Raw genomic sequence first — 10,924 nt, forward strand, 5'->3', positions numbered from 1 at the left:
CGTTAACATCCCCTTTAAATAACGTGACGCTCTGCCCTCTATGACGTTGCTCCCATTAAGCGCTGTTGGAAGTGGATGAATTGATTCAGCATTTCGACACCTCTGTAAGGATGCGTTTAACTCATAGATTTAACTCGACCAAGCGGTCTAATAAAGGATGTATTGATCTCATGAATTAGCGAATTTTATTATACAAATATTTTTTAATTGGATGTTAAAGTTTATATGGGAATATTACATGACACGCTGATCCTTTAATAATGCATTGGCGCAAAAAAACATTTGGACAAATCTGCCACAAATATTTGGACAAATGTGCCACAAATACTGCCTAAACAAAATACTGATTTTGTGCACTTTATTTACTGTACCAATATTTTAAATTGGCCTTTGAACTTAGCTTTATTGCATGTCAAAAAAAAAAGTGTTACCTTGCCAAAGCACTGACAGAGCCCACTGATCTAATGGCGTTGTTGAGTGCTCCAAATGCAAACTTTGCATTCAACAATTAGGCAGCAATTGACAGCGCTCTGATCTAGTGGCATACAGGCATCGTCAGATTGACAGTGCTCTAGCCTAATAATGTTGGGGGATCCAGTGGGGGCGGCAGTCATATATCAGGGTGACCACGCCACTCTTTATCACAACCCTGCTAAAAGTGCCAGTACGTGCGCTCATTTCTATCTGTCTGTCTGTCCAGCCTGGTCTCATGTTTAAACGTAGGTATTAATACGTAACATTTACAAGCACAAAACATATATTTTTGTAAGTTTTTATTAATGCTAAAACGTACAATTTAGACGTATTTCAACGTTTAAAACGTACAAATCGCTACGTATTTTTAGTAAAAAAAAACGTACAAATAGTTACGTATCTTTTATATTATTAAGATATTCGTATCAATGCATTTTATCAATAAGCGATTTCGATTTTTAGACCCCTTAACCTACCCCCAATCATAAACCTACTTATTTTTACAGCGAATATGCATTTTTATAATTTTATTAATACGCAATTTAGATTTTTAGACCCCTTAACCTACCCCCAATCATAAACCTACTTATTTTTACAGCGAATATGCATTTTTATAATTTTATTAATACGCAATTTAGATTTTTAGACCCCTTAACCTACCCCCAATCATAAACCTACTTATTTTTACAGCGAATATGCATTTTTATAATTTTATTAATACGCAATTTAGATTTTTAGACCCCTTAACCTACCCCCAATCATAAACCTACTTATTTTTACAGCGAATATGCATTTTTATAATTTTATTAATACGCAATTTAGATTTTTAGACCCCTTAACCTACCCCCAATCATAAACCTACTTATTTTTACAGCGAATATGCATTTTTATAATTTTATTAATACGCAATTTAGATTTTTAGACCCCTTAACCTACCCCCAATCATAAACCTACTTATTTTTACAGCGAATATGCATTTTTATAATTTTATTAATACGCAATTTAGATTTTTAGACCCCTTAACCTACCCCCAATCATAAACCTACTTATTTTTACAGCGAATATGCATTTTTATAATTTTATTAATACGCAATTTAGATTTTTAGACCCCTTAACCTACCCATTTTATAGCGAATATATAAGGATATAAAACGCAAATTACCGAAATATGCAGGAAAATAACCATTTTAGTAACAATATAGCATTAAAATATTTTTATAGTCTCTAATCCCACTCCTATAAACCTAAACATTTCTGTACAGTATAAAAAACATGATATGGAGAAGATGATCGCCGAATAAAGGCTCGGATTTGGGTCTGTTCCTTGCAGTCGTATGGATTCGGAAGATTTGGATTACAGCGCACGAATAAAACTGTTTCATTTCGTAATTATGTTGCGTTTTTGGTGTATTTTATAGTTCTATTGTTAGTCACAGCATGTCGGAGAAAACGCCTTTTGTGGTCTATGGCAATCAAAGTAAACATATGACAAGTACAGGTTAAAAGATTGCAGAAATGTTATTTATTTTAAGATTTAACGTGAAGTCTTGTTTAACATTATGTAGGCATATTCTTGGAAACGAGCTGGCAGCAGAAATCACACAACAAAACGAAATGTTATCATTTAATAAGTAAACAATTTAATAATGCAATTGAAAACAAGCAAATTCATATGAGAACTAAAAACTAATAAAATTAATGCCGCGATTTCAATATTCATAAGGATTCATTTTTAGGTGTCGTCAATTTTGTACGTTTAAATGCTGAAAATACGTCAGTAGTGTATGTTTTAGTGCCTGTAAAAACGTAAGTAAATGTACGTTTTATAGAACCACATGTTATGTAAAATACATACGAATTATCATGAGATCACGTTGGTATGTCTGTCTGTCAGTCATTTTGTCCATCTCTCTAATCTTTAAGGTTAAAAAAACTTGACTTTCTTAAATATTTTAAACTTTCAGAGATTTGTTGCGCTCAAACTGCAATTGCATTTCAGTTTAATGGCATAATTAATATTTTGCTGAGCAACTGACCTCTGAGTGATGGAGCACATCACTTTTGGTTTGTTAAGCGAAACTCCACAACTAGTGTCACATGCTGACAGGTGCATACTCACGAACCGGTTTATGCTCAGAGCCGGGGTGTTTTGACATGGTCTGCAGTGCAGATGGTTAATCAGCTTCTTGACCTGCAGCATGTGATATGGCCTCTGGCCCTTAACTGGCTCCAGCTCTGACTTGGGATTTGTCAGGCCTTTTCAAGAGGTCCCAGTGGGGTCTACGGCACCACTGACCCCTGCTCAGATGCGCTTGATTAAGGCACGGGTCAATGTTTTAATTCAGCTTGAGCCATAGTTGCTATTCTGCCCTTCACACAGAGATCAGGGCCTGGAATAATGAGAGTTTCTCCTGCAGGTGATTATATGGAGCAGTCAGCCTGAAAGGCTATGATCCTCTGGGATGTTCACCCTTCAGGTCTGGACACCAGCATTACTCTGAATGCTATTTTTAGGCATGCCGTTTATAGGGTGGGCAGTGGGAGCGAATGCAATCACTTCCTTTTCTTCAAATACGTCAGTCTGACTGTCTGCTTCAGTCGGTCAATCATTGAACTGCCCATGTATTTCTCAAGGAGGTAATTAATGTTGGTACTCCCTAAAAATGTTTGCAGATGAAAAATCTTTGATAAGTAGATTACGTTTTTTTTCCCCCCTTTTCGGATAAAAACTGATGACATGACGTCATCGTAGAGTATTTGTGGTTGTACTATTTTGGACGGGAAGCAAGATCTGCTTAAAGTCTGGCTCAATAAAGATGACGAATATGACAGCACCTCTCAGAGCGGTGTCAGCCAATTCGTCATCCTGTCTGATGACATGATGAACAGCCCCATCCACTCGTCCCATATGACTCTTCACACAGCGCCGCTGAGGCACATGTCTCGCCCAAACGCTGCCTGCCAGTCACAGCGTTCCCTTTGTCGCAGATCTGTACCTCGGTGCTGCATGTGACAGTAGGGGTCACATCTGCAGTCGGGTTTTATTTTGTTAATATAGCCACTTGACTGATGATGGCAAAACCCTGCGGATGAGAGAGTTGAAGTTTGACGCAATCTGTCCAACACAATTGTCTCAATGTCCAGTTTAGATTTATTTTTACTACGGACTTTAGCCTGAATAAAAATGCCTGACCTGTGTCAGAAAACTGATATAAGTATGATGTAAATACTAAGACATTTGAAGAGTCCAAACATATTAGGAGCATGTAGCTGGCTTTATTACAGCCATATAGAGATGTGTTGCAACATTATATATTTTTTATGATGCATCTAGCAGATTTACATTTAATTTACAGGACAAAAACAATTGTGATGTGCAAACACAATGTCTCATAAAGGACAGCTGATCTCAAGTAAAAAAGTAATATATTTAAAATACATTTATTTCATACTAGCTATAGCTCAAACCTATTAACATATCGCTTGAGACTTACTGATATAAAAATTATAATTAAACTTTTTTGGGATTACTACTTGTGCACAATGCACATTTCTTAATATTAAGCTAAAAATGTGTTTTTATGTCACTATTGATGAGGATTGTATGGCATTGTATGAATAATATCCGTCTTTAAGTGCAAGATATTGAAAGTGTACCTAAAGTATACTTGCAATAGTTCCACTTTAGCACAATGAAATATACTTATATCTTTAGTTGGACTTCAGCACAACTTCCGCATAATTAAAGTGCATTAAGCACAAAATTGGTTGTTCCGATTTAGCAGACTTTAAGTATATAAGTTTAGTATACCAAAAGTACAATTGCAGAGTATTTTAATTTAAGCACATAAATATGTAAATGTACACTCTAAAAAATGCTGGGTTAAATACAACCCAGTGCTGGTTAAAATAGGGACAAACCCAGCAATTGGGTTGTTTTGACCCAGCGGTTGGGTTAAATGTTTAACCCAGCCTTCTGGGTAGTAACCCAACCGCTGGGTCAAAACAACCCAATTGCTGGGTTTGTCCCTATTTTAACCAGCACTGAGTTGTATTTAACCCAGCATTTTTTAGAGTGTAGTACTCAGCATTAAATAATGTATTTCAAATAAAATGTATTTATTTTTCACTAGGGATATCATCTGAATCAGCAGATTCTCTTGTTTAATTTATATAACAGTTACTCAAAACTTTCACGGAAATGTTTAAAAATATCATGTCTGAGCAGATAGGGACTACTTTCCCCATTTATTTCTAATGGACTGACAAAAACTGAACAAAATGGAACAGTGTATACACCATATCTGACACAAAATTTCCTTTAAATTGTTAGCCCTTTAATGTATTTGTTCAATTTTGATTTCTTGTTTTTTTTTTCGCTGAATAAAAGTTATTTTATTATTATTATTATTATTGTTAAAGGGGTTAATGGGGGATTGGTAAAAAAAATTATACACCCACACAAACACACATTTATTTAAACTGTTGTCCATGTTCTCCATCACAACAACTCACACTGCACTTTTTGGACTTGACATTAATTTACACGTAAGTTGTCATTTTAAAAATAACTTTAATTTGTAAATCTGTACAAATTATGTGAAATTCTAAGATAACAATTTTCCACACTCTTTATCAAAGTCTGTGTTACAAAGTGTTGTAGCCGTAGTATCCACTATAAATTAGCAAACTGAAATGTGGCAAGACTGGAGTTACTCAACACATTAAAGCAGAGAAGTGATTTAAGTTCAAATAATGAGAATGATTTGTTTGTGATGCCTTGAAAGCATCCTGCCTTGTTTAATAACCAAACGTTCCAATTACTCTGAGATGCACATTAAAAAACAACCACATTAGCTCAAAGTATATGTTTCATATGGCTCTATTTCTGTAATTTCCTGATGCCATAAATCATGCACACAGTTAATTAAATACAAACACACACACTTGCACACAGTTTCTACAGAGCTGCTAAACAGCCCAAGATGATACAACAGATCAATGGTAAGAGTCGAGAAATAAATTAGTCATAATATGCATCACGTTTGGCAAATGTATCCTATTGCTGATGGCTTTCAGTTATTTATTATAAAGGCATAAAGCTTTTTCTAACCAATGAGATGACTCCATGAGCACTCATTTATTCCACCGGAGCATATTTCACTGCAGTGTCTGCTGTCCTCTATGTGGATTCAATACAAATATTCATTTTTGTTGTCTTGTTTACTTGGTAAACCAAAATATACTTTTTGAGATCAGGTTTGAATATGATGCAGGCTGAAATGGTTTCCATGGTAACACTTCAGAATAATAGAGGAATGAGAGGGGGAAAAGTTATGAGCAGGTGTGACATGAGGAAGTACATCAATTACTGTTCCCTAGAGTGGATCTTCATCTTCAAACACCGAGAAATAATAATGCCGTGAGATATTGGCAATATTCACTGAGAACAGGCTAATATTGATCACAGTTATGTGTTGTAAACAGAGTAAATCTCCAAGTAGACTGAAAAGACAGACAAGGAGACTTACAATGACAAAGTCTCTGCAGTGTGGAGTCTTCAGTAAGAAGTTAATGAGGCCTGTTGGATATTAATGTAGTATGTATTCATTATTTAGTATTCAGGTTCACTCAATCATGTACTGAAAATAACTTTAAATGTCTTTGGGAGGAAGTATGCTACCATGTTCCTGTTACAAGGATATTGAATTCAGCCATGATGATGATGATGAATGTTCTTAGTTTTTAGGTGATCACGGGAAATTATCTTTTACTTAAGCAAATTATGTGCTTTTTAAACAGTCCAGGTGATTTACTTTTAAAGGGAAACGTGTTTAAGAACCACAAACCATCTCATGACCAAGAAAACCTTAATTTTTTCTGCTTCATGAAACTAAAAAGAGAAATGCGTAACATGGAACACAGACGTTGCCTCCCACGTGAACATGCAATAATCTGAAAACATTAAACTCAAATAAATCATTCTGCCACAACTGGATTCATGTGATCCTCCCACAGAACCTCATAAAAATCCATTTGAATGTTATTATACAGCATTTCATAAAAACAAAGACTTTTTGCTTAAATACTAAGCCATCTCCTGCTATAAGAAACACAGCTTTCTCTACTTTGCAAAAAACGACTGTCATTTGCTGTCATTTTCTTGTATATCTTGCGATATGAGGCAATAAAAGACACATTTTATTTGTTTAATGAAGTTCACAAATGTAAAACCTAGCCTAGTGTTTCCACCCGTAGGAAATATTCTTTGATTATGGGTTTCAGAGGGAGAAGGAAAACAGCAATAAAAGTAATTTTATCTGAGGCATGAGGGAAAATGAAAAACTCTTAGAGACACGCCTCTCTGTAATTGCTCTTACTGAGATGGCTCATGTGGTCTCTTCCTTGGAGAAACATCAGGGAAAATTGCAGCAGGGGAGGAGAAGAGCGGGGTTAAGAGAATAATGGTATGATTGATGGCTTTCAAGAAGTTATTAACTGATTTAGTTTTTATTTGGTTTTACTGGCCATTTCCTTTTCGTGCTTGCTGGGTTTGACATGCAAGATATTTTCAATTGAAAATGTTGCAAGAAGCTTTCAAAAACTAGGCTACCCAAGATCCATTTCAACAGTTAGGCAACAAATTATTTGATAAAATGATCTGATCATTTGGCAATGGAACTGCATTTCCTTTTCCAGATATTTATTCCTTACAAGTACCAAAAAGAATTGTTAATTGAACCACCAAGGGTCTGGTATCAGCCAGATCGTTAAATTCTTTACAATTCCCATCCCTATTCTTCATCATATTTTGTCATATTTTCCTAAATGTCATATTCTCATATTTATTTTTCATGAATATGAATAATCATATTGTGAAATGATGAAAGATAAGGCACTGTGTTTTCAATTACCTACGAAAATGAGCATTTGAGGCATGAGCTTCACGACCAAATGCATCCATTTCTGTTTGGAATGAACTAAAATCAATCATTCAAAATAGTATAAATATTTGTCTCATCCTTTGGTGGTCTAAAAATAGGGCTATTTAGTGGAAATGACAACATTCATCTAACAGATTTATATCCGGTTGATGAACAGATTTTGCATATCAATGCAGGCATCAGAGATTGAAATCCATTCCATTTTACAGATAGCTTTTTGATGCCTTTCCATTATGAGGATGTCACCCTAAGGTCGAATGAAAATGCCATCCCAGTCTAAGCCGGGCAGTATGCTGATGGCTCAGAGCCCACTCGAAGATGGTGAAATATCCCCTCATAGGTTAACCTCAGTCTCCACAATGATAACAGAGAAGCAGACACTTGCCAGTGTTTTGTAATAGATGCTCCTTCATTGTATGCTGCATATTAATAAGCAATAAGATTTGCATTTTGGAAGGAGGATTGTGTAAACAGTCCAAATTGAAATTCAGATCTCACCCACTTGCCTTAAGAGTTTGCATTGACTGCTGCAGTTGAACTGATATTGTCTTAAAAAATGTCTTCAGAATCCAAATTTAAATGATGCTTTGTTGTTTTGCTTCACTCTGTAATTTTTAAATAAATAATTAAAATTGTATATTTCCAAAAATTACCTTAAAATGCATGTGACCGTATTTATTGATTTTACCTTTAGGTTAAGTCAACCACAGCAAAAAAAAAAGTGCCACCTTTGAACATTTGTGCTGTCTTCATATTAGTAACAGCACAGGAGAAAAAATGCTAGAGTGATTCTTCACAACCTGACTCACAGATGAGAAAAACCCAAGGTCGCAAGTTGAGCCATTTCAATAGTTTTACCTGCGTTTCCCTGGGAACACTTTTTCACACTTAATCAACCTGTACAATGGTTCTCTCTAGCTAAGCAGCGAGTCCCTGATTGCTTTTGTTGCATGGCAGCACAATCTTCTTCCCTGAAGAAGGTACCCACATCTCCTGTCTCGTTGCAAACTGCAAACAGGTCTGGCTTATGTAGACCCTCACTTTAAGAGTGTGATAAGGTAAGAATCACATACTCCTGCAAAACATTTTTTAATGAATGCTAAAGTATCCATTTGTTCTGACGTGGGATTAGAAAGGAAATATTTGATTTCAAAAATGAAAAAAAAATGCGCTTGATTAAGGCACGGGTCAATGTTTTAATTCAGCTTGAGCCATAGTTGCTATTCTGCCCTTCACACAGAGATCAGGGCCTGGAATAATGAGAGTTTCTCCTGCAGGTGATTATATGGAGCAGTCAGCCTGAAAGGCTATGATCCTCTGGGATGTTCACCCTTCAGGTCTGGACACCAGCATTACTCTGAATGCTATTTTTAGGCATGCCGTTTATAGGGTGGGCAGTGGGAGCGAATGCAATCACTTCCTTTTCTTCAAATACGTCAGTCTGACTGTCTGCTTCAGTCGGTCAATCATTGAACTGCCCATGTATTTCTCAAGGAGGTAATTAATGTTGGTACTCCCTAAAAATGTTTGCAGATGAAAAATCTTTGATAAGTAGATTACGTTTTTTTTCCCCCCTTTTCGGATAAAAACTGATGACATGACGTCATCGTAGAGTATTTGTGGTTGTACTATTTTGGACGGGAAGCAAGATCTGCTTAAAGTCTGGCTCAATAAAGATGACGAATATGACAGCACCTCTCAGAGCGGTGTCAGCCAATTCGTCATCCTGTCTGATGACATGATGAACAGCCCCATCCACTCGTCCCATATGACTCTTCACACAGCGCCGCTGAGGCACATGTCTCGCCCAAACGCTGCCTGCCAGTCACAGCGTTCCCTTTGTCGCAGATCTGTACCTCGGTGCTGCATGTGACAGTAGGGGTCACATCTGCAGTCGGGTTTTATTTTGTTAATATAGCCACTTGACTGATGATGGCAAAACCCTGCGGATGAGAGAGTTGAAGTTTGACGCAATCTGTCCAACACAATTGTCTCAATGTCCAGTTTAGATTTATTTTTACTACGGACTTTAGCCTGAATAAAAATGCCTGACCTGTGTCAGAAAACTGATATAAGTATGATGTAAATACTAAGACATTTGAAGAGTCCAAACATATTAGGAGCATGTAGCTGGCTTTATTACAGCCATATAGAGATGTGTTGCAACATTATATATTTTTTATGATGCATCTAGCAGATTTACATTTAATTTACAGGACAAAAACAATTGTGATGTGCAAACACAATGTCTCATAAAGGACAGCTGATCTCAAGTAAAAAAGTAATATATTTAAAATACATTTATTTCATACTAGCTATAGCTCAAACCTATTAACATATCGCTTGAGACTTACTGATATAAAAATTATAATTAAACTTTTTTGGGATTACTACTTGTGCACAATGCACATTTCTTAATATTAAGCTAAAAATGTGTTTTTATGTCACTATTGATGAGGATTGTATGGCATTGTATGAATAATATCCGTCTTTAAGTGCAAGATATTGAAAGTGTACCTAAAGTATACTTGCAATAGTTCCACTTTAGCACAATGAAATATACTTATATCTTTAGTTGGACTTCAGCACAACTTCCGCATAATTAAAGTGCATTAAGCACAAAATTGGTTGTTCCGATTTAGCAGACTTTAAGTATATAAGTTTAGTATACCAAAAGTACAATTGCAGAGTATTTTAATTTAAGCACATAAATATGTAAATGTACACTCTAAAAAATGCTGGGTTAAATACAACCCAGTGCTGGTTAAAATAGGGACAAACCCAGCAATTGGGTTGTTTTGACCCAGCGGTTGGGTTACTACCCAGAAGGCTGGGTTAAACATTTAACCCAACCGCTGGGTCAAAACAACCCAATTGCTGGGTTTGTCCCTATTTTAACCAGCACTGAGTTGTATTTAACCCAGCATTTTTTAGAGTGTAGTACTCAGCATTAAATAATGTATTTCAAATAAAATGTATTTATTTTTCACTAGGGATATCATCTGAATCAGCAGATTCTCTTGTTTAATTTATATAACAGTTACTCAAAACTTTCACGGAAATGTTTAAAAATATCATGTCTGAGCAGATAGGGACTACTTTCCCCATTTATTTCTAATGGACTGACAAAAACTGAACAAAATGGAACAGTGTATACACCATATCTGACACAAAATTTCCTTTAAATTGTTAGCCCTTTAATGTATTTGTTCAATTTTGATTTCTTGTTTTTTTTTTCGCTGAATAAAAGTTATTTTATTATTATTATTATTATTGTTAAAGGGGTTAAGGGGTTAATGGTAAAAAAAATTATACACCCACACAAACACACATTTATTTAAACTGTTGTCCATGTTCTCCATCACAACATCACAACAACCACTTTTTGGACTTGACATTAATTTACACGTAAGTTGTCATTTTAAAAATAACTTTAATTTGTAAATCTGTACAAATTATGTGAAATTCTAAGATAACAATTTTCCACACTCTTTATCAAAGTCTGT

This window comes from Sinocyclocheilus grahami, unplaced genomic scaffold (genome assembly GCF_001515645.1).
Source record: "Sinocyclocheilus grahami isolate Dianchi unplaced genomic scaffold, SAMN03320097.WGS_v1.1 scaffold5.1, whole genome shotgun sequence".
Taxonomy (NCBI): Eukaryota; Metazoa; Chordata; class Actinopteri; order Cypriniformes; family Cyprinidae; genus Sinocyclocheilus; species Sinocyclocheilus grahami.